Source organism: Mauremys mutica, chromosome 2 (genome assembly GCF_020497125.1).
Source record: "Mauremys mutica isolate MM-2020 ecotype Southern chromosome 2, ASM2049712v1, whole genome shotgun sequence".
NCBI classification, from domain to species: Eukaryota; Metazoa; Chordata; order Testudines; family Geoemydidae; genus Mauremys; species Mauremys mutica.
Genome location: NC_059073.1, coordinates 15,190,803 through 15,214,657, shown reverse-complemented (window position 1 = coordinate 15,214,657; position 23,855 = coordinate 15,190,803). Strand labels below are relative to the sequence as shown.

The following is a 23,855-nucleotide window of genomic DNA, read 5'->3' as shown; positions in this document are numbered from 1 at the left end:
CATGGGATGTTGTGAAGGCCAAGGTATAGCTGGATTCAAAAAAGAATTAATAAGTTCACGGAGGATAGGTCTGTCAATGACTATTAGCCAAGACGGTCAGGGACACAACCCCATGCTCTGGCCTCTGACTGCTAGAAGCTCGGATTGGATGACAGGACATGGATCACTGAATAATTGCTCTGTTCTGTTTATTCCCTCTGTAGGATCTGATGCTGGCCACTATCAGAAGACAGGATACTGGGATAGATGGACCATTGGTCTGACCCAGTATGGCCATTCTTATGTTCTTATGCCTCGATTTTAGGAAGGCTTTTGTCACCATTGCTGAGGGCAAACTAGGGAAATGTGGTCTGAATGGAGTTCCTATAAGGTGGGTGCAACACTAGTTTAAAGTCTGTACTCAAAGAGTGGTTATGAATGGTGTGCTGTCAAATTGGGGGAGCATACCTAGTGGGGTCCCACAGGGCTCAGTCCTGGGTCCAGTAATATTAGATATTTTGATTAACAACTTGGCTAATGGAGTGCTTATGAAATTTCAGATGACGCCAAGCTGGGAAGGCTTGCCAGCATTTTGGAGGACAGGATTAGAATCCAGAAAGACCTTGACAAATTGGGGATCAACAAGATGCAACTCCATAAAGATAACTGCAAAGTATATCACTTAGGAAGGAAAAAATCAAGTGCGGGACTACAAAATGGGGAATAATTGGCAAACAGTAGTGCTGCTGAAAAGAATCTGGGGGTTATAGTGGGTCAGGAAGTGAATATGAGTCAACAATGTGATGCAGTTGTGAAAAACGATAATATTCTGGGATGCACTAAAAGAAGTATTATTGTATGTATGACATGGGAGGTAATTGTCTCACTCTACAGGGCATGGATGAGGCCTTAGCTAGAGTATTGTGTCCAATTCTGGGCACCGCCATTTAGGAAAGATGAGGACAAACAGGAAAGAGTTCACAGGAGTGCAACAGAAATGATAAAAGATTTAGAAAATCTGACCTATGAGGAAAGGTTAAACAAACTGGGTACATTTAGTCTTGAGAAAAGAAGACTGCGAGGAAACCAAGTAACAGTCTTCAAATATGTTCAGGGCTGTTATAAAGAGGATTGTCATCAATTGTTCTCCCTGTCCATGGAAGGTAGGACGAGAAGTAATGGGCTTAATCTGCTGCAAAGGAGATTTAGACTAGAGATTAGGAACAACTTTTTAACTATAAAATTAGTTAAACTTTGGAATGGGCTTTCAAGGGAGGCTGTGGAATCCCTATCATTCAAGGTTTTTAAGAACAGGTTGTACAAATACCTGTCAGGGATGGTATATTTACTTGGTCCTGCCTCAGAGCAGGAGGCTGGACTTGATGACTTCTCAAGGAAATAGAGACTTGTCATTAAAGCTGAACAGGAAACAGTTTTCCTGGCCTGTAAGAATTTTTGAGATTTACAATATTTTCCTAACCCAAACTGGGATGAGAAGTCAAAAACCTCCTAAACTGTCATCAAATGAACATTCAAAAATTTTCAGTTGAGGTCCATTATAACATTTCATTTCCAAAACTTTGAAATGTTTTGTTTTAACCGTGACCATTTGTTTAAAAAGTGTTGTTTTTATTTTAATCACCTTCAATTTCTAAACAAAACGTTATTTCAAAAATGTTGAAATGACTTGTTTCAATCATTTTGAAACTTTTTATTGTCCAAAAAACTCCAAGTACATAAATTCACTGGAATTGACCCTATCCCGCAAAAAGTTTTGGTTTCAAGAAATTGGCATTTTTTGACCAAATATTATATATATTGTTAGAGAACAGGGATTGCCAAAAAATACCAGTTCTACTTGGGTTACTGCGTTGAATTGGGACTCGGGAGATATAGCTACTTCCTTTCTACCACCCTTTGTCTTTATGCATTGTAAGTTCTTCAAGGCTGGGGTTTTCTCTTACAATGTATTTGTACAGTGTTTCTAGGCACTACCAGAATCCACACTGTGACGGTAAGTTAAGGCTGCTAACTAACATTAAACCTGAAATACATGAATGCCATGGAGAATCCACCTATACACAGAAGAAGGCAAGGGCTCTATGGAAATAACAATATGGGATCATGTCAGGGAAGACTTATTGTGATGCATGTGCAAAAAGTGGGCAGAGAAAAGCCTCCGAGGCTATCCAAATGCTGTCATTTCCAGCCTTCACTTTGCAAACAGAAAGACCTTTTAACATATTTTAAACAATGGTGTCCATATGTCTATATGTCCACAGGAGATATACTGTATCTTTATTTCTGCAACCATAAGATGGACTGGCCTTATTCCGTGCCTTTCTGTGCCAACCCATCCCCAAGGCTGTGTCTAACATTTCCAATCTCCAAAGATCACTCAAACAGAGAGTATTTATTGAAATAAGCTCGGGGGGGATTTCAGCATTGTCAACACTCATGATTAAGGTTACGATTTTGTCATGGTTGTTTTTAGTAAAAGTCACGGACATGTCGCAGGCAATAAATAAAAATTCACAGGAGCAGTGGCCTGTCCGTGACTTTTACTAAAAATGACGGCGGAGAGAGGGCTGGGAGGGGAAGGAATGACAGCTGCGGGGGGGGAGGGGAGGAGGAAGACTGACAGCCCATGCCCCACCACCAGGGGAGACACAGCCCCAGGCCCCCAGACCCTCCCACCCCCTGCCATGGTGTGTCTGCACAGCTCTAGATTCAGTGTGGGACAGGGGGACACTGCAGAAGCTCCGGCTATGGGGTGGGGGGTGAAGCCACAAGGCGGTGGGGGGGGGGAGGGCGGCACAGCCCCAGCTCCTGCTGCAGCTGCGAGGGGGATGCACATCCCTGACTCCAGGCCTGGCTGAAGCTACAGGGGGCACGGAGACCCAGCTGAAGCCGTGGAGGTGGGGGGCACACAGCCCTGGCTCTGTCCCCAGCTGAAGCCGTGGAGGTGGGGGGCACACAGTCCTGGCTCTTGCTGCAGCTGCCAGGGGAGCGCACAGCCCCCGCTCCATCCCCACCGCTGACAGCTGCAGCTGAGTCCGGTAAAGTCACAGAATCTGTGACTTCCGTGATTAAACCATCTCATGGTTGTTTCATGCGTGGCGGGATTTCCGAGGGGGCTGGAGCTCATCTGGCAATGACGCAAAAACCTCCAGCCACCTCCCGGAGGTCGGCCCTGCCAGGAGTGGGCAGAGTGTCTTCCCACTGCTCTCCATTCTCACAGGAGGGATGAGGGGAGGAGGGAGCAAAGGCCCACTCCGTCCTCCACTTCCCCCCCTGTGAGAAACATGGACAGGACAGCACTTCTGCTCCTTCCTCTCCTTGCTGCAGAACACCGCCCGGGAAGGGACAGAGACAGCCAGGGACAGCCTGGGAAGTGGGGGAGGGCACTCCACTGTAGCCACCCCAGGCATGGGCGTGGAGGATGGAGAACCCTAGGAGGTGCAAACTGGGGTGGGGTGGGAGCTGAACTGAGGGGAGTGGGCAAGGAAAGAACTGATCGGAGGCTGGCGGGGGCAGGATTAATTGCTGGGCAGGGACAAGCAGATGAGAGTTCCTGTAGCAAGGGCCAAAATCACCTTAGCCAATAAATGTAGGTAAATGGGGAACAGTGATTGTAACACGCTCACACACACTGGAGATGGGTACGGGGGAGTTTGAAAATCAAAAGACGGAGCAAATATCCACCATATCATTAAAAAAAAATCTCATGATTTTTGGGCCCGTTCTCATGGTTTTCGATCTCTTGAGGTTGGCAATACCAGAATTTGCATTTCTCTCTGAGAAATGGAAGCACGTTGCCACTGAGGTGCAGAGTTTGGCCTGGATTCTGCAAGTGATGTATCTATGTTCAGTCCCCCAACAAAGAGACTGTATTGCCTTCAGTAGGTTAAACAAGCGGTATTAGGAATGGGAGGGACTGTGGTAGTGGCTTAGCATAATAGAGGTACTGTCCACTTGCACTGCGGGTGTTCATATATATTTTTTAGGGTACTTTTCATCAATTTTAAGGCCATGATGCTCAGAACTGGCCCCAAGTCTGACCTTTCACAGGCTATAGAATTTCAGTAGATGATTCCTGCAGTCAGCCCTTAACTTCTGATTGAGCTAGAGCATGAGTTTACAAAAGAGAACTAACAACGTAACAATGAATCCCCCACATTCTTAGGTCAATTCTGCCAGTGGTTAATTATCCTCACTTAAAAATTGTGCCTTATGTCTAGTGTGAATCTGTCTAGTTTCAGCTTCCAGCCATTGGATTTTATTATGCCTTTATCTGCTAGACTAAAGAGCTATCTACTGTCAGAAAACTTCTCCCCCATCCATGTACTCACAGACCCTTAACCTTCTCTTAACTAAAATAAATAGATTACAAAAAGAGAGCGAAACCAAAGAAACTCGAGAGGACTATAAACAGCAACCATTATTCTGCAATAGAAATAATGTAAAAACCACATAGCTACTCTGCAGACAGAGATGCTTCTATTCTTGTTCTAAACCTACTCAGTGACTATATAGATTTTTTTCTTTTAATACTGCGCATTTCCTTGAAAATATATTCCATGCTATGAAAGCTTTTGAAAAGGTCACACTGATACAGCCATTCAAATCATCCCATGATCTCAAATGAAATGGAAGCACTGAAATGACCTTGGCTGAATAAAAGCATTATTGGATAGATAAAGTAGGCACTGAAATCCCATCAAAATGCTCAGCAGCGAGGGAAGCCAGTAGCTGGATATGGCCACTGTGGCATCATCTGAAGAATGCAACACAAACCTCAAAGAGTGAAACTTGCTGATAGGGGCATACCCTGTCCCTGCACTGGAAGAAGCAGTGGGTGTGCACCCACTATCTGCCATGGAACTGTGCTACTTGCCGGCCAGCGATGTGAAAGAAAATGAGAGCTGAGAGCAGGGCAGGTGAATCTGTTCTTCTACAGCCGTACCGGTGACTTTCCAATAGTTGGGACACAAGTGTGACTGCCACCAGTTTGGCCGACACACCAGAGATTGAAATGGGGATCTCCAGGGTCAAAAGCATGAACTGCTATAGTTAGCCGCAGTTGCAACAGACCCATATCTTCTGTAGATGGTGGGCCAGGGAAGGGACCCTGTAACATGCACTGGCCAGTAGAGCCATGAGAATAATGTTTTTTCAGTTCACTAGCAATCCTGAAACTTCAAATTAAAAAAAAGAATTTGGGTCAAACCAAAAATTAATTGTTTTTGAAATTTTTGGCCAACAGAAAAATAAAAGGCGTAAGGTCAAGTAGGAACATCTGATTTCATTTCGACCATTTAAAATATTTTTATTAAAAAAAATTAAAGGAAACTGAAACAAGGCATTGTTTCAAACGATACCATTTCAGACAGAAAATGCTGAAATGAAACATTTGTTCTGAATTTTGGTGGTGGTGGTTTGCTCCCCACAATGGAAACAAGTAGGCCAAACCCATGCCAGTCCGTGAAAGGTTTCAGCATCACCAAATCTGCATTGTGTCCCAGCTCGACTCACCAGTGGGTTACACAAGCAGCGTAACCCTAGTCCTGATAATGATGTAGCTACCAACTTCTTGGTCCCGTTGCTACACTAGGAGTAGGTGGTACGGGGAGGGAAACTCCACCATAGCACACTGCCTAGCTGATCAGCCCATACACAGGGGCCAGGCTCGGAGCCAGAGTGAACTCCGAGATGGTGAAACTCTGTCTAGGAAGCAGCAGAATAAAAGCCTCTTGTCTGCAGATGTGCGTTCCAGCTTCTCCTGAAGGGGTCTGGGTGAGGAAGGTTTTGCACTTTTATTCTGGTTGCAATGGTTGAATATTGCAGCCAAAGTTTCCAGTAATTGAAATCTAAATGTTAGGCTCCTTATTAGGTGCCTAAGCAAACAGCCCAGTTTTCAGGAGAGCCGGGCACTCAACAGCTCCCACTGAAATCGAAGGGAGCTTCTGGCTGCTCAGCACTTTCACAATCCAGGGTACTTATTTAGGGGCCTAAATAGGGGCTTTGGAGACTAACTTTAGTCCCCCAATTTTGAAAACCTTGGTCTGTGGGGCTAATTCTGCTGCCCTTGCTCACACCAAGTATTCCCTGACTGTACACACAGTCCCACAGGTTCCTGTTGTACTCGTCACACCCCAGCCCTCACCGGGTGTGTCTACACTGCAAAAATACCCCCGTGCCAGCCCGTCCCAGAGCCCGGGTCTACAGCCTCAGGCTCACGGGGGTTCACGCTACAGCACTAAAAATAGCCGTGTAGCTATTCTGGCTCGGGCTGGAGACTGGGCTCCGGACCCCATCCCTGTCTGTGGGATTCGGAGCCCACCCTGGAATAGCTACATGGCTATTTCTAGCACTGCAGCATGAGCCCAGGAAGCCCCAGTCCATAGACTCAGGCTCTGAGACTTGATGCCACAGGGTTGGTTGGTTGGTTGCTCTTTTTAAAGGTAATAATTGGAGATATACCAATCTCCTAGAACTGGAAGGGACCTTGAAAGGTCATCGAGTCCAGCCCCCTGCCTTCACTAGCAGGACCAATTTTTGCCCCAGATCCCTAAGTGGCCCCCTCAAGGATTGAACTCACAACCCTGGGTTTAGCAGGCCAATGCTCAAACCACTGAGCTATCCCTCCCCCCCTACATGGCCACTCGGGGGAATTCGCTGCCCCTTCCACAGCGCCCACTGTCCTGATCATATTGTGACTCTGGACGCAGGGTCACCTCACCACCTGCTTCCACCAGCGTGGGAGTGGGCAGGAAGGAGGCAGAGTGGGAGGATTGCTGCCCTCCTCACTCAAAGAGTTGCCGAGAGGAGAGTAAGCTGCTCCACCGAAAGGAATGACCTGACTTACTATCTCCCCCGAGTAAGGTGAGGGCCTGTTACTCCCAGACCCACCCCCTGTTCTCTGCTGAGCTCCATGGCAGCGCAGCACAGCACCCCTTATGCAGAACCAGTTGTCAAAGCACCACCTAGCCCCAAGAAGGAGAGACAAGTCAGGCCCTGGGTGAGTTTTCACTGCTGATTTGCTATTGTAAGTGTCACTGTAGCCCTTAGGCCTGGTCTACACTAGGCGTTTAAACCGGTTTTAGGAGCGTAAAACCGATTTAACGCCACACCCGTCCACACTAGGAGGCCCTTTATATCGGTATAAAGGGCTCTTTAAACCGGTTTCTGTACTCCTCCCTAATGAGAGGAGTAGCGCTAATATCGGTATTACCATATCGGATTAGGGTTAGTGTGGCCGCAGATCGACGGTATTGGCCTCCGGGCGGTATCCCACAGTGCACCACTGACCGCTCTGGACAGCAATCTGAACTCGGATGCAGTGGCCAGGTAGACAGGAAAAGCCCCGCGAACTTTTGAATATTTCCTGTTTGCCCAGCATGGAGCTCCGATCAGCACGTGTGGTGATGCAGTTAAAAATCAAAATAAAGAAAGAGCTCCCTCATGGACGATGCGGACGTGATCGCTGTAAGGGCAGGCAAATCTGTTCTATCAGCGCTCTGTTACAGAAGACGAAATTCAAAATCATTTTTAAAAAATCTCCAGACAGACGCCATAGCAGGGACTCAGCGCACTGCTGCGTGACAAGCGTAACGGAAAGCCAAAGAATCAAATGGACGCTCATGGACTGGAGGACTCAAGCTATCCCACAGTTCCTGCAGTCTCTGAAAAGCATTTGCATTCTTGGCTGAGCTCCAAATGCTTCTAGGGTCAAAAACAGTGTCCGCGGTGGGTCAGGGCATAGCTAGGCAATTTACGCACACCCCCCACCCACCCACCCCCAGAAGTGAAAGGGAAAACAATCCTCTCTTGACTCTTTTATATGTCACCCTATCTTTACTGAATGCTGCAGATAGACGCGATGGTGCAGCACTCAACACCAACATCCTTGCTCCCCCCACGCCATGGATGGCTGATGGTACAATATGACTGGTATCCGTCCTCATCATCAGCCTATTGGCACATGGGGCAGTGCAAAAGGACTGGTAACCATGCTGACTAGCATCGGTAAGGTCAATCAAGGGCGCCTGGTCCTAATTTTTCATGGTAGATGGTACAGTATGGCTGATAACCATCGTCATCATAGCAACAGGGGGCTGAGCTCCATCAGCCCCCACCCTTCATGTGTAAAGAAAAGATTCAATTGTCCCTGGACTAGCAGAGGGATGCTGGGCTCCTCTCCTCCACACTCCTTACTGTCCTGTCTGGACTATCATAGCAGCTGGAGGCTGCCTTCCACTCATATCTCACTAACAAGTCACTGTGTCTTATTCCTGCATTCTTTATTACTTCATCACACAAGTGGGGGGACAATGCTACGGTAGCCCAGGAAGGCTGGGGGAAGAACGGAATCAACAGGTGGGGTTGTTGCAGGAGCACCCCCTGTGAATAGCATACAACTCATAATTTCTGCAGGATCTGACACAGAGCAGCTGTGCTCTCTGGTTCTATGATACAGTGGTTCTCTAGTACACTTGCCCATATTCTAGGCAGGACTGATTCTATTTTTAGATACCAAAAAGGAGGGATTGACTCAGGGAGTCATTCCCAATTTTGGCTTTTGCGCCCCTGGCTGATCTCAGCCAGGGGCACTTATGACAGCAGCAAATGGTGCAGTGCAAAAGGACTGGTAGCCACGATCATCTTATTACCAATTTATGGTATGGTAGATGGTACAATATGGCTGGTAACCATCTCTGCTATCATGCAAAAGCAAAAGCATGCTGCTGTGTAGCACTGCTGAATCGCCTCTGTGAGCGGCATCTAGTACACATACGGTGACAGTCACAAAAGGCTAAACAGGCTCCATGATTGCCATGCTATGGCATCTGCCAGGGCAATCCAGGGAAAAAAGGCACGAAATGCTTGTCTGCCGTTGCTTTCCCAGCGGAAGGAGTGACTGATGACATTTACCCAGAACCACCCGCGACAATGATTTTTGCCGCATCAGGCACTGGGATCTCAACCCGGAAATTCCAAGGGGCGGGGGAGGCTGCGGGAACTATGGGATAGCTACGGAATAGCTACCCACAGTGCAATGCTCCAGAAATCGACGCTAGCCTCGGACCGTGGACGCACACCACCGATTTAATGTGTTTAGTGTGGCCGCGCACACTCGATTTTATACAATCTGTTTTGTTAAACCGGTTTATGTAAGTTCGGAATAATCCCGTAGTGTAGACGTACCCTTAGATACAACACAGAGTGCTTGGGTACTATGATGATAGCAACAATACAATAAAAAGGTGACCCTGTCTGCCTGTTGTTATCTATATTAATGTAGCGCCTAGGGCAGTGGTACCCAAACTTTTCCGGTCACGCCCTCCCGTTACCAGTAGTGGAATCTACATGCCCCCCTCCATTACAGCACAGATGGCTCAACGTGGGAGCTTGAGCTGAAGGTGGAGCTGGGGGCAGAACTGGATATGGAGTAGGAGCTGGAGCTAGAGGTGGAGCAGGTCTGGGGGTGGAGAGGGAATGAGGGCAGAGCTGCAGGTGGAGTGGAGCTGTGGTTGGGCCAGAACTGGGCAGGGGGCAGAGTGGGGCTGGGTGGTGCTCCCACCCCGCCCACCATGGGAGCTGGCCCAGACCTTGTTGTGTGTGCCCCCCCAAATGTTCCTCTGCTCCCCCAGGGGCACACCCCACAGTTTGGGGACCACCGACCTAGGGACTTGTCTACACTGCAGTGGGAAGCAAGCCTCCCAACCCAGGTAGACAGACTCGTGCTAGCTTCACTGGAGTTAGTGCACTAAAAATAGCCATGTGGGCTGTGAGGCTCTGCTAGAGACTCCAGCCAGCCACCGAGCTCAGAGCCAGAGGAGCTGGTGGTCTTGAGAGCCCAAGGTGCCACTTGAACTACAACATCTATATAGCTCGCTTCCAGCTGCAGTGCAGACATTGCATCTAGGAGCCCAAGGCCTGGACCAGAATGCCACTGTGCTAGGCACTGCACAAACGGAACAAAAAGACGCTGAATTCACAGGCACATCACAAAAATGTTGATAAACACAAAGTGAATTAAACAAATTGCATTCCATTTACTGCACAATTGTTCCGTTTCAAATAAAAACGGTGTCTCTATAAAGAAGATTCTCCTGCAGCAATGCTGTTTATCTTGAACGGGGTCATTGCACATAGAACACAACTTAATGGAAGCACAAAATGTACATTTTTAGACTCTGCATCTTTTGAGCTTTTGTTTGCCTTGAACAGAAACTTTAAATCTTCCCTGACAACTGAGATGTGCCGTCGCTCATCTCATAAATCACCAGGGCTCTTATGTATGATTAGTTATTTAATTGCTGAGCTGTCTATACGACTCGGCACAAAAATGCAATAAAAATGTTTCTTATTCATTTGCTTCTCCAATTAGATTCTATCGACCTCTGCCACTGAGTCGGTAATTTTTTTTTTGCTTTTTAATTATGCACTTATCTCAATTGAAGCCCTGCAGCTTCATCTGGATCCCACATGCACATAAATCTGTAAGAGGCTGATCATACTTTGCTAATGCACGTCAGGCACAAGCCATTTGGCTTTCTCTCTGGGATTTCATTAGCTGCATTAAAGTTTCTCTGCCCATGGTGTGCCAGCAGTGTCATTAGCCATTCTCACTTTGGACTGGTTTCTGGTAAGAATATTTGTCCCTATAGCTGTGCATCAAATGTCACTCAAGTAGAGCGTCTGTTATCCCTTTCTGAAAACTCCTGTTTTTATTTGGCATAATGCCTCCATAAAAATGATGATCTTGCAGTAATATCTGTGCAAGCTGACTGGGGGCTACTGCTCTGATCCCACCTGCCTTACTCAGGCAAAACTGAAAAAAAGACTGAAGCACCACATAAAGGGGCACTATAAGATACATTCTGGCAAGTGTCTACCTACCTATGCAACCAAAGTACTCACACAGCACCCCCCCCACATCATCACAGTGTCTGTGTTCCTCACACTCTATAATGCAACACCCTTGTGATGCAGAACTGTGCTTTTATCCCCATTTCACAGATGGGAAACTGAGGCACAGAGACACTACATGACTTTGGTGAAGATCGCACAAGAAGTCTGTAGCAAAACTGGAAATCGAACCCAGGTCTGGTATGAAGAAAATGATATAAGCACCCACCAAAACTAGCACGTATATACTGTCAAAGCAGCAGGCATATACACTCACATTCTAGTTAGGAGCAGGCCCATGCACAGCTCTGACACAAACACACTAATCAAGGGAATTGTAGTAGGGCTGGAAGGGACCTCAAGAGGTCATCTAGTCCATCCCCTGATGCTGAGGCAGGGCCAAATAAACCAAGATCATCCCTGACAAGTGTTTGTCTAACCTGTTCTTTAAAACATCTAGTGATGGGGGCTCCACAGCCTCCCTTGAAAGCCTATTCCAGTGCTTAAAAACCCTTATAGTTAGAAAGTTTATCCTGGTATCTGACCTAAATTGCCTTTCCTGCAGATTAAGCCCATTACTTCTTGTCCTACCTTCAGTGGACATAGAGAATAATTTAGCACAGTCCTCTTTATAACAGCCCATAAAATATTTGAAGACTTATCAGGTCACCTCTCCATCTTATTTTCTCAAGACTAAATATGCCCATTTTTTTTAACCTTTCCTCAGAGCGAGGTCAGGTTTGCTAAACCTTTTATCATTTTTGATGTTCTCCCCTGGGCTCTCTCCAATTTGTCCACACCTTTCCTAATGTGTGCTTCCCCAGACCAACCACAGAACTCTAGCTGAGGCCGTACCAGTGCGAAGTAGAGCAGGACAATTTTACTACCCCATCTTAGACATAACACTCCTGTTAATACACCCAAGGCTATTGACCTTTTTTTGCCACTGCATCACATTGTTTACTCATACTCAATTTGTGATCCACTACAACCCCCAGATCCTTTTCTGCAGTATTACTGCCCACCCAGTTCCCCAGTTTTGCAGTGGTGCATCTGAGTCTTCCTTCCTAAGTGTAGTACTTTGTACTTGTCAATTTTGAATTTCACCTTGTTGATTTCAGACCAACTCTTCAGTTTATCAAGGTCCTTTTGAATCTTGTCATTAAAGTATTGGGAGATCAGTTCCCAACACACAAACTTCCTATGTGATATTGGACAACTCATGAAATATCCATGCCTCAGTTTCCCTGTAAAATGAGGATGATACCGCTTCCTTTCTCCTCTACTTTGTCCCTCTTCTGTAACTAAGACTGTAAGCTCTTTGGGCATGGACTGCCTCTTACTGTGTGTACGTTCAGCACAACGGGGCGGCAATAGCATTTGGACCTCTAGGTGCTATTGTAATAGAAATAATCAGTGATAACAGCCACAGCAACTATTCCTACCAAGCACTGGAGAAATCTAGGAAAGGCATGATGTGTAATGGTCACCGCTAGCCTGGGTCAGGGAACACACACATGGATGTGCTACATATTCCTCCAGATATTTGTAGGGGACAACGCGTGGGTCAGTAATCTTCCTGTCCGCACACATTCTGCTGGCAACTTCTCCCCCACCATCCCTTGATCTTATCAGGCCACCAGATTACACCTGTAAGCATTTTGCCTCATCAGGATCATAATGCAGTGTCTTTCTCCCCCATAGAGACCATGTATAAGGTTTGAGGATGCCATTACCACCAAGCTAAAACAGACCTGGGATGAAATCCTGGCTTCACTGAAGACCACTGATTTCAATAAAGCCATAATTTCAGCTCTGGTCCTTAAGTTCAACTAGTAGCAGCTCATGTGCTTTTAGATCCAGATTCCTGGGTTCAACCCATTCAGACAACCCATCCAGTGGGCCATCACAAGTGAATCACTGATCTTGGGTTCCTCAGCGCCCCTGGATGCGTCATCTGCATGACTGAACCTGGAACTTATGGATCTGAAGAGCCTTCATTAACTTGGAGGCAGCAGCAGACTCCAGCTTCTTCCACTGAGCAGAGCAGGGCACTGAGGGATGACCATGTATTTAGATGCTGTTCTTTGGGACCCCATCCCCAAGGTACCTGCCCTGTTTTACAGAAACTCTGCTTGAATAAAGGAAAGGAACACCCAAGGATGAGTGCTTCAAAATGCTCTGCTGCTGTAGCAATCTTGACTGGACGCTTCCAGGCAGCACTGAGTGTCTGTGTTAAGCAAGCAGCCCTGGTTCAGTGCCCTGGTTCAGCAGCCTGGTCGTTATACCATTGCAACACTCTAACTTCCACCAACCTTGGTTAAAACTGGCCTCCAACACCCCCCAGTCCTGAATTTTCCCAAAACCATGTGCTCGACAATGTCCAGCCCTCTCCTGGGCCATTCTCAGAGATCATAAGGTTCATTTGTCCCTTAAAATACAATACCCAGCAGCTTGCCACATTAACTGCAGTTAATATTCACTTTAAATCAAACACAGCACTGGGTTGATTTACATGTAAAGTAAAATAATTTTATTAACAAAAGGAGACTGCATTTTAGGTGAGTTCAAGTATAAAGGCAGAAATGGTTATAAGTATATAAAAAGTGAAAAATGTATTCTAGCGGCTGAAACTTAACAAAACAAGATACAGTCCTTGTTCTAGGTAACTTCCTTACTGATATACCTTCCAGCGAGATGGCTGACCAACCTCTTTGGTCAGGATCTTGCACAAAGTCCAAAGAACTTGGTTCTTTTGTCTTCGTAGGTGAAAGATAACTTAGGGTTCTCTTTTCATAGTCCAGTGCACCTTTGACATGGATTCTTCAGACAAAGTAAAGTCTATTCGAGCTGTGAGGAAGGTGACATGGAGTCTAGGTGGGGAAGGAAGTTCCATGCTGGTTTCTTCCCCTGCTTGTGTGTTTGGTGAAACACAAATTGATCTGCTTCCTGCAGTGTCTTCCTCATGCCATGATGCTGAGTGGTTAATGCCTCCCCTTGTTGGCTTGATGGGCCTGTTTACTTTCTATATAAATTGCATTCCCATTGTCTCTTAATGTACCTTGGAAATACCTTCCAGGTGGCAGAACCACATTCCTTTCTTTAGGACGGGGTAACTTTACATCTGTCTGGCAGACACACTTTGATAACATAATTTCCAATATGTTTGTAAGTTTGAATTTGTCCTCTGTACATAGACCACACAATAATATTAGTGATCAGTATGTTATTAGCTTTCTACTGATATCTTATATGATAACTTCAAGACACAGGTTATGACATTAGTGAGTTGGGATACATTCAATTGCTCAGGCCAGCTGAAACTCACCACCTTCCAAAGAGCCCCTTGTCCTCTTGCATTGGGATGCTGTTAGGATCACAGATATTTCTTTTCATTTTTTATTTAAAGGCAGCAAAGCCTTCAAGGAGAACAAGACATACTGACCATTCTAACCTGAAAAGCTATCAGCTATACAAGGGGGATTGGGGAAATCAAATGTTAGAAAAAAATCAAATCTTTGTGCTTTTGTAAATGAAACAAACCAGATTATTCCATTACCCAGAATTTAGATAAAGGCTATTCTCCTGCCATACAAATCACTGTTCATTTTGCATGAGGATCCTTCATACTCCACCAAGGTCCTTGAAAGAACTGTTGTCCTTGAAACTAGAGCAATGGAAATCATATCGGAGCTTGTAGATTTGAGTTATGGGTTGGGGGGGGGGGAAGAGAGCAAAATTTTACCTTGTTCTTATTCAAAATTAATAGAGGGAATTTGAAGACTTTATGGGAACTTTTCAAAGAGGCGAAAGAATGAAAAGAATGAGGGAAATTGGAAAGCATCCAAACGAGCACTGACAAGAGCCTGTAACAGAAAGAATAATAAACCTTCATAAAATATAATATGGCAAAGAAGATGAGGAAATGAAAGAAGCAAGAACACTGGGACTTAATAGGACTGATTTATTCTTGTTAGAGGAATTCCCATACAGTTTCAGGCCAGTGGCTGTAAAGATCTAGCACAGGGGCGGGCAACCTGCGGCCCATCAGGGCAATCTGATTGTGGGCCACGAGACATTTTGCAGACATTGACCGTCCGCAGGCACAGCCCCGCGCAGCGCCCAATGGTCGCGGTACGCCGTTCCCAGCCAATGGGAGCTGCAGGGTGGGGGCATGCTTCCAGACGGTCAACGTCAGCAAAATGTCTTGCGTCTTAAAATCAGATTACCCCAATGGCCCACCGCTGATATAGCACCTTTGTCTCCAACAATGGAGCCCTTCTGTGGCTTCAGAGGAAGATGCAAGACCCTCTGTATGATGCAGCTTTGGAGCAGCTTGTCCACAAAGGAAGTTTCTTCCTAACCCCTCCTTGAGAGGTTGGCTTGACCCGAAGCATGAGTGTCTGTATCCCAGCCAAGAGTCTCTCTTTTTTAAAATCTTTACTATAAAAATTTGGGACGTTCTCATGTTTCTAAGTTTTCTTCACTCTTTCAAGTCTTGGCCCCAATGATACTGAAGGCAGTAAGTTCTCAGGCTTATTGTGTGAAAAGGGATTTCCTTTTATCAGCAATAAGTTTGCTGTCTTCCTCAGATACCCCCCTTTCTCCTGTTACGAACACCGGTTGTTTGAAGATGAGATTCGGAAAATCAATCAGGAGATGCAGGTGCTCAGGATCTATTAGGGTGTACTCAGCAGTTTGAAGGATCAGACCCTACACAAACTAGCTGTTTACCTCTCAGATGACTGTTGTTCCCATACAAAATCAGGTTTCCACTATCAGGTTTTTTCCCAAATATTTCAGAAAGTACTGATTCATTTTCAACACTTTCATTATCACATTTCTCTTTCGCTGCTGTTTCCCTTGTTTTCTTCAGGACATTTAAGCCTTGTACACCTCTACCTTGATATAACGCGACCTGATATAACACAGATTCGGATATAACGCGGTAAAGCAGCGCTCTGGGGGGGGGGCAGGACTGTGCATTCCGGTGGATCAAAGCAAGTTCAATATAATGCGGTTTCACCTATAACACAGTAAGATTTTTTGGCTCCCAAGGACAGCGTTATATCGAGGTAGAGGTGTACTTTCCTTCACATTTCCACTATATACTTTCTGTTTCAAATCCTGGAAAAGCCAGCCCTGAATAAGTTAACAGAAACAAAGCTGCCTCGTTGGTCAATCAAAACTGGATGAAACTTTTCCCCGGGAGCTGTTCATCCATTTACATCATGTTGCCTCACTCTAACTGACTCATGATCCAAGTGTTTGCAATCTCTGTGAAAATTATGCAGAACTCGAATTACATCGTCCCTGCAGTGGTGTGGTGGGAGCAGCTGTGAAGTCTCTGAGTGGAAGAAACATAAAAGGAGTAAAAGCTGCCCCCCCACAAAAAAAGTACACTGGAAAAATTTAACTAATCAGAGAAGTCAGAAGAATCCCGGTCTAAGCATTTGAGCAAAGGGCTGGGAACCAGGAAAGGAGGGAATCAATAGGCCAGTAGCGCTGATTATTCCTGCCTGCCCAAAGGCCAGGTTACCTGCTTAGGGGGTATAATGAATGGGATTCTTATTCCCATACTGCCAAGTCAGCATTCAGCCCCTAGTGTTCGCAGAACACCACATAAAACTCAGTATTGTTCTCCCTCATGCTCTACTGAGCTGGGCTTCCTTGTAAGATTAGCTGGCCTTGTCTCAAACAAGGGCAACCACTTTGCATTCAACTTCACTGACACAGTCAGACGGGAAATTAAATTTAATTCCATTTTTAATTGATCGGTTAACGTGAAACATAACCTAAACCACTCCCATCTGAGACCTAACCGTGTCAGAGAGCGCTTTCTCCTCTGACGGTGATCGTCACTAATAACGACCATGCTCATTGTCTGGATAAGCGAATTCCCCTTTCCACACAGCAATTATGTAAACATAATTGCATTTCCAGGTGACTCTCATTGGTTGTCCCCATTCCATGATTAAAAAGACAAACAAAGTAAATAACTTTAATTTCAATCTGGAAACAGTTGGTCACCTAACCTGAAAGAGAAGCGTATTTAGGGATTCTATTCTCTAGCCCAAGCGAGAGCACTAAAAGGACGGAAACCATCTTCAAATTACGTTTTTTCAAATAGGTTGGTTCATTGTGTTCAGCCTTTGTGTTCCCTGTTTACAGCTTAACGTTACAGCTAACTGCTTGCAAAACCCATCCTCTATGCAATGAAAATAATAAGCAACATTTCAGACTAAATCTGGTCCAAACTTGTTATGCCCTGTCAAAGTTGCACATACAAATAATAGTTTGTGTAGGGCTCTGTAGCAGGGTGCTGGTGCAAAAGCACCTAATTAACCCCTGCCCGGTCAGCTCCAATCAGGGGAAGCAGATTGGGGCTGATGAAAAAGGTCAGATGCCGGCCTGAGGACTGGCAACCCCTCCTGGCCTGACATGCCAAGGGCTATAAAGGCTGGGAGGGGGCCAGAAGGCAGGGGGCATCAAGGGAGAAGTTGGTCAGGGAGGGAGCTGGAGGCCTCCTAGCTGAAGGCTGCCTCTGCCTGTAAAGCTTGTATATAGGTGGACACTGGTGATGGAATAACCTTAAGTAAATAAAGACAGGGGTGTTGCACAACCCTGAAGCCTCTCTGAGCCTTATTAGGGGAAGCAAGCGGGCCCAGGAAGAGGGGTGGGTCGTGAACCCTGTTACAGGTTCCCATCACCAGGATCTGGGTGCCTCACAATCTTTAATGGGCAGTGCTGTTACCCTAGGTCACAGATGGGGAGTGGATGTACAAAGAGGCAAAGTGGTCACACAGAAGGTCGGAGGCAGAGCCGAGAATCAAAGCCAAGTTTCCTCAAGTCTGAAGCTAGTGGCCAAATGACAGTACCTTCCGGTAACTCACACGTGTGAAAAGCAGATGACTGTACAACCTCTGTGGGCAATTTACTTTATTAAACAATAAAACTCAACATTTCAACAGCAATCCGTTCTCCAACTCACAAAAAAGAAGGGATTCAGAGCTGAGGTTAAAACTGTTTGTCACCCCTTTGTTCTTCGTTGTGCAGTCCTACTGCTGTAACAGGCACAATTACTGTGGTGCTGTTTGGAGCTCCCTGTAATATTTAGCTAGTATTTGGGAGTCTGTTTTCTAGCTTTTGTGTTTTAAATCAAATATTAATAGGTCTATTCTGAAGGTCAGGGCCTCATTGTACTAGGCACTATACATATATGTATGTATGTAGATATATATATATATACACACACACACACACACAGTATATATAAGAACAAGATTTCTTGTCCACAAAAAGAGCTTACACTCTGTACAGTTATTTATTAATGGTGGAATTTAATTGGTAGGTCCCCCCTTCAACTTTAATTAAGAAAAAAAATCAATATTTCTCAGAGGTCATGTGATGGTGACCCATATTTTATAGCGGTGCATAGTTGTTAAGGAATGGGTCTGGTCATGAGGATTCCTGGATTCACATCTCACTGGCACTGCCACTAATTTGTTTATTGGTCTCAGGCAAGTAAATTAGCCCAGGGTTTCTCAAACAGGGGTCGCCGCTTCTGTAGGGAAAGCCCCTGGCGGGCCGGGTGGGTGTGTTTACCTGCCCCATCAGCAGGTCTGGCCAATCGCGGCTCCCACTGGCCGCGGATTGCTGCTCCGGGACAATGGGAGCTGCTGGAAGTGACGGCCAGTAAATCCCTCGGCCCACGCCGCTTCCAGCGGCTCCCATTGGCCTGGAGCAGCAGTCCACGGCCAGTGGGAGCTGCAATCGGCCGGACCTGCAGACGAGGCAGGTAAATACACCAGCCCGGTCTGCCAGGGGCTCTCTCTACACAAGCGGCGACCCCTGTTTGAGAAACCCTGACTTAGCCTCTCAGATTACCCATGCGCAAAATAGAACAGCAATAGAGACTTGCATTTGTATTGTAACTTCAGGTCTTGCTGACATTCACATTCTGGAATTCTGAAGGTATTCAGGCTTGAAATATCGCAAGTAACAGCAACTGAGGACATGATCTCAAATCCAATGAAATCAGTGGAAAGACTCCCAGGGACGTCAGTGGATTTTGTATCCGACCCTGAGAGAACCAAAGAAGCCTCCAGGGGCTACAGAATACCAGGGTTATCTCTAAAGGGGCATATTCTGCTTTTTGGTGTTTGCAAGCAAGTCCCACCAAAGTAGAATGAATATTCTAGAGAAAAATCCCAGTATAGGTTGATCAAAATGGAAACTCAAGACACAGTGTACCCCTATATATTAACTAACTTGGTGAAACATCCATGCACAGAAAAGGGTGGAACTATCATCCCGAATGCACAGTGATTCAGGACTGCCAGCATTATGCCTTTCATGGAACTGCCAATGGGAATTAAGAGCTTAAGAAATGGCGAAACTGGGGAAAGAGCACACATACCCTGATTCCCAGTGCTGTGTATCAGTCACAAGATCATCCCTCCCATGCTTTACTGTCACTCCATGCCAGTTGCTTCCCCATCTCCTCTTACCTCTCTGCCTATGACTCTTTTCCTACACAAGTCTCCTCTTCTTCCCCAATGCACTGGATTTAAGTTTAAGTTCTGGGACCAGCCCTAGGAACCAACCTTTTGTCCCTTCCTATTCTTTTTTTTAAAGCATGTGAGAATTCCATTCACATCCTTCCTGTCAGCTGGACATAAAACCAGAGCTTCCTGCAAAGGTGACGTCAGACACACAGTAGGACGAGATTATTAGCTGGTTTGCAAGAAAAGCCGAAGGATTTATGCTAAAACATCAAATGAAGAAACATTTCAAAATGCAAAGGACACAGTGGCAGCCAGAGCAGATCACCCGAGAATTCTTCTGAGATCAATATAACCATTCAATAAAATGGGGCTCAGTTCCATTGCACACCTGCCAGTAATGCTCAGGAGGCTGGGGGTTTAAGTCCCCCATCAAAACATGGCTCTTGGTTATCTTTTCCTCCTTTACAAGTGACAGAGGGAACTCGAATCCTGCCTCCAGCGTAGTGCCTGGAGATGACGCGCTACCACCACTGGAGCATTGCTCCCTCCTTCCCTGGACCCCATGAAAATTCTGCCATGGAGATTTGGATCTGTGGCTTCAGGGACAGGTGCTATCAAAATTCACTTCCTCCCATCCTCCCTACTGACTCTACAAGGATCTCCCACCTAAGTTAATGTTAATGTTGCCCAAAGCGACAAATCTGTCCCTATGAACCAAGCATTGACCTCCAAATATCCTGCTTCACGGTGAGAAGAAAGAAATTACCATACAGATTTGAAGTGCGCAGACCAAACAAAAGTCTCTTGACCACTACTGGTTTGTGAACATGAGCTAAACTCAAAAACAGACTGATAGAGGCTTTTCCAGCATGAGCTGAACATTTCACATTGCTCTAGTCCTGGTTCTTGGCTTCTATTACTGGTTCTGTCTTGGACTCACTTTATGGCTTAATTTCTCTGTACCGCAGTTCATTCCTCTGTGAAATGGGGATGATGAAATTCACTTATCTCACCAGGATGTTGTTGTGAGGCTTAGTTAGTTAACATTTGCAAATCACACTGAGATCTGCAGATGGAAGGTGGTCTATGGAAACTCCATGTCCTGGAATTTGTTGTCAGTACCACGAAGCACTTACTCATCACACAGTAGGCTTGTTTTTGTATCACAGATTCATTCATTTCTATCCCACTCTACTTCTTCTGCACCTAGAAATATGTCTCTCTCCCTCTCCCACATACATACCAGAAGATTAGTTACAGTTTTGGGGACATTGGCGCAATGATACAACATTGCACAACAAGAGGAAGAAATTATATCTGTGAGCTCTAAACAAGCTGAAAACATTGATAAAATTCCTACTGAGGAAGTAGCAGGCTGAAAACACCCAACTTCCCACACAGGATAGGAAAGAACCAAACCGGTGAGGCAGAAAAGGGAGGCGTCTGATACAGCTTGCACTGTTTATAGCCAGCTAGACCCAAACATGGAACTGTATTTCATGGGCATATAGGAAGTCACCTGATGCTTTTATTTGCAAGCAGAAATTATTTCTCTGCTAGCTACATTCCAAAGCATTCCCCACCCCCACTTCATCCCTACTCCCGGCCTAGAAACACCACCACAGCCCTCCAGCACCTCAAATACCCTAAGTCAAGGGTTGGCAACCTAGGGCATGCGGCTCGCCAGGGTAAGCACCGTGCCGGGCCAGGCCAGTTTCTGCCGCGTCGGCAGGTTCAGCTGATTGTGGCTTCCACTGGCCGCGGTTCGCCATCCCAGGCCAATGCGGGAGGCAGGAAGCCGCAGCCAAAACATCCCTCGGCCCACTGTGCCTCCCGCCGCCCCCCTTGGCCTGGGACGGCGAATCATGGCCAGTGGGAACTGCGGTCCACCGAACCTGCCAACGCGGCAGATAAACAAACTGGCCCGGCCCACCAGGGTGCTTACCCTGGCGAGCCGCGTGCCAGAGGTTGCCAACCCCTGCCCTTTGTGCTGCTGAGATAGATCTACACTGCAAATTAAGGTGTGACTGTAGCACGGATAGGCATATCCAGGGTATCTTTCATCTAGCTAGTGCAGATAACAGCACTGGTGAAGAAGTGGTGGCATGGACTTCAGCACAGGCTTGCAACCCAAGTACATACCCAGGGTTCCTGGCGGGTTTGAACCTGGGCAGCCAGCCCACATTCAAGCCTGTGCCACGTTGTTACCACACTAACTAGATTGCAGCCTGCCTGCACTGCAATCACACCTTAATCTGCGGTGTCAATGTATCCATAGCCTCATGCAGCACACTTTACCCCAAACCAGCCATGGTTTCTTGCAGTGACCCAAATCCCACAAAGCTTTCTGGCCACAAAGGATTGTGGGACTGAAGTTGTGAGAGAAACGGTGGCTGGTTCGCAGGTCCTAGATGGAACAGGTTTGAGAGCTGCTGCCTCAGGCTTTTCAACAGCATGTTAGTCATTACTGGCTGGTTGCTGGAGAGGATACGTTGTTTTTTTTTCCTGCAGTGTTATCCTCCCACATTTGGACAGTATACAGGAACTAAGATGATACTGAAACAGTTTCCTTTATGATATTAGACATATTCACAAATCTCCCACAGTGAAAGTAGTCTGTGGTTTTAATTACATGATCACTCTCACAGATTAAAATTATTACTGAAAACTCATTACGGAGCACCTAGCCGAGCTGCTTAGGTCGAACATTTTGTTCACAGCAGATCCGTTGAATTAGTTCTCTCTTAAATGTGAGCCAATCACCAAACATTTGAGTTTGCAAATTCTCTGTGCTACAATGCTAAGGTTCGCAAACACTTTGCATACTGTAAATAGGCCACAAAATACCCTTATAATACAGGTATAATTAACCCAATTACACACATGGGGACACTGGGGCAGAGAGCACCTGATTTGCCCAAAGTCCTACAGCGAGTCCATAGCAGAGAGAGGACTAGAACCGAAGATTCCATATCCACATACCTTTCCTGATGTTTTCTCCTATGCTTTATCTTTAGATAATGCTGCTCCCCATAAAAAAAATATATATTTACATACACTTGGATTCTAAGCTCTGTGGGCCAGGGACCATATTTTCCAGACGTGCACATGCAGTACCTCGCAAAATGAGACCCTTGATCCCTGATGAGGATCTCCATGTGCTACCACAACACAAATACATTAATAAATAATAATAATATAGCAACTATAGTTTTCCTATTGTGGTAAACCTGACAAAAATGGTTGGATTAATTATTTAATATCTGCACCTCATTTACAAAGTAAACCGATGTATGGTCCAGTAACCCTCTGTGTCTGATCCACAGAGGGTAAGACTCTGTCACAGCACCAGCCGGAAAGCCTCTTTCTTTAGCTCAAGCCATAACAGCTTGTGCTTTCATCTCTGGAAATCCCCAGTTCAACTCCCCCTGTGTGTTGGCCAAGATGGTGGCCATCACATAAGCAAACTAGATTTTCTAGCCAAAATAAATGAAATGGCAATCACTTCTGGGCCTTTTCTACAGTATTCTGTCAATATCTAAAGAAGATTAGAAGGACCTTTCTGCATAACAAATATAAAATTCAGTATCAGGGGGTAGCCATGTTAGACTGGATCTGTAAAAGCAGCAAAGAGTCCTGTGGCACCTTATAGACTAAGGGTATGTCTACACTACGGGATTATTCCGATTTTACAGAAATCGATTTTTGGAAACAGATTGTATAAAGTCGAGTGCACGCGGCCACACTAAGCACATTAATTCAGTGGTGTGAGTCCATGTACTGAGGCTAGCGTCGACTTCCGGAGCATTGCACTGTGAGTAGCTATCCCATAGTTCCCGCAGTCTCCCCTGCCCATTGGAATTCTGGGTTGAGATCCCAATGCCTGATGGGGCCAAAAATTTGCTGCGGGTGGTTATGGGTAAATGTTGTCAGTCAATCCTCCCTCCGTGAAAGCAACGGCAGACAATCATTTTGCGCCCTTTTCCCTGGATTGCCCAGGCAGACACCATAGCACGGCAACCATGGAGCCCGTTGAGCCTTTTTTCACTGTCACCGTATGTCTACTGGATGCTGCTGACAGACGTGGTACTGCAGCATCCCCTTGCCTTTTGCAAGTTAGCAAAGAGAGTTACTACTGTACCGTCTGCTGCTTTGCAAGTTAGCAAAGACGGTTACCAGTCATACTGTACCATCTGCTGCTGTCATGGGTGCTCCATGGGTGAATACCCACTTCGTCGGATGCATGTAGTGGAAATTTTCAGAGGCAGGTATAAATATGCAGGCAAGAATCAGGCTAGAGATAATGAGGTTAGTTCAATCAGGGAGGATGAGGCCCTCTTCTAGCAGTTGAGGTGTGAACACCAAGGGAGGAGAAACTGCTTTTGTAGTTGGCAAGCCATTCACAGTCTTTGTTTAATCCTGAGCTGATGGTGTCAAATTTGCAGATGAACTGAA

At 46.0% G+C, this 23,855-nt stretch overlaps 1 protein-coding gene across 8 annotated transcripts in view; it reads right to left on the bottom strand.

Annotated features, from left to right (window-relative positions):
- The window catches only part of FAM135B (family with sequence similarity 135 member B), a 355,587-nt gene that overhangs the window by 129,786 nt on the left and 201,946 nt on the right, over positions 1-23,855 (bottom strand). The window lies entirely within an intron of this gene.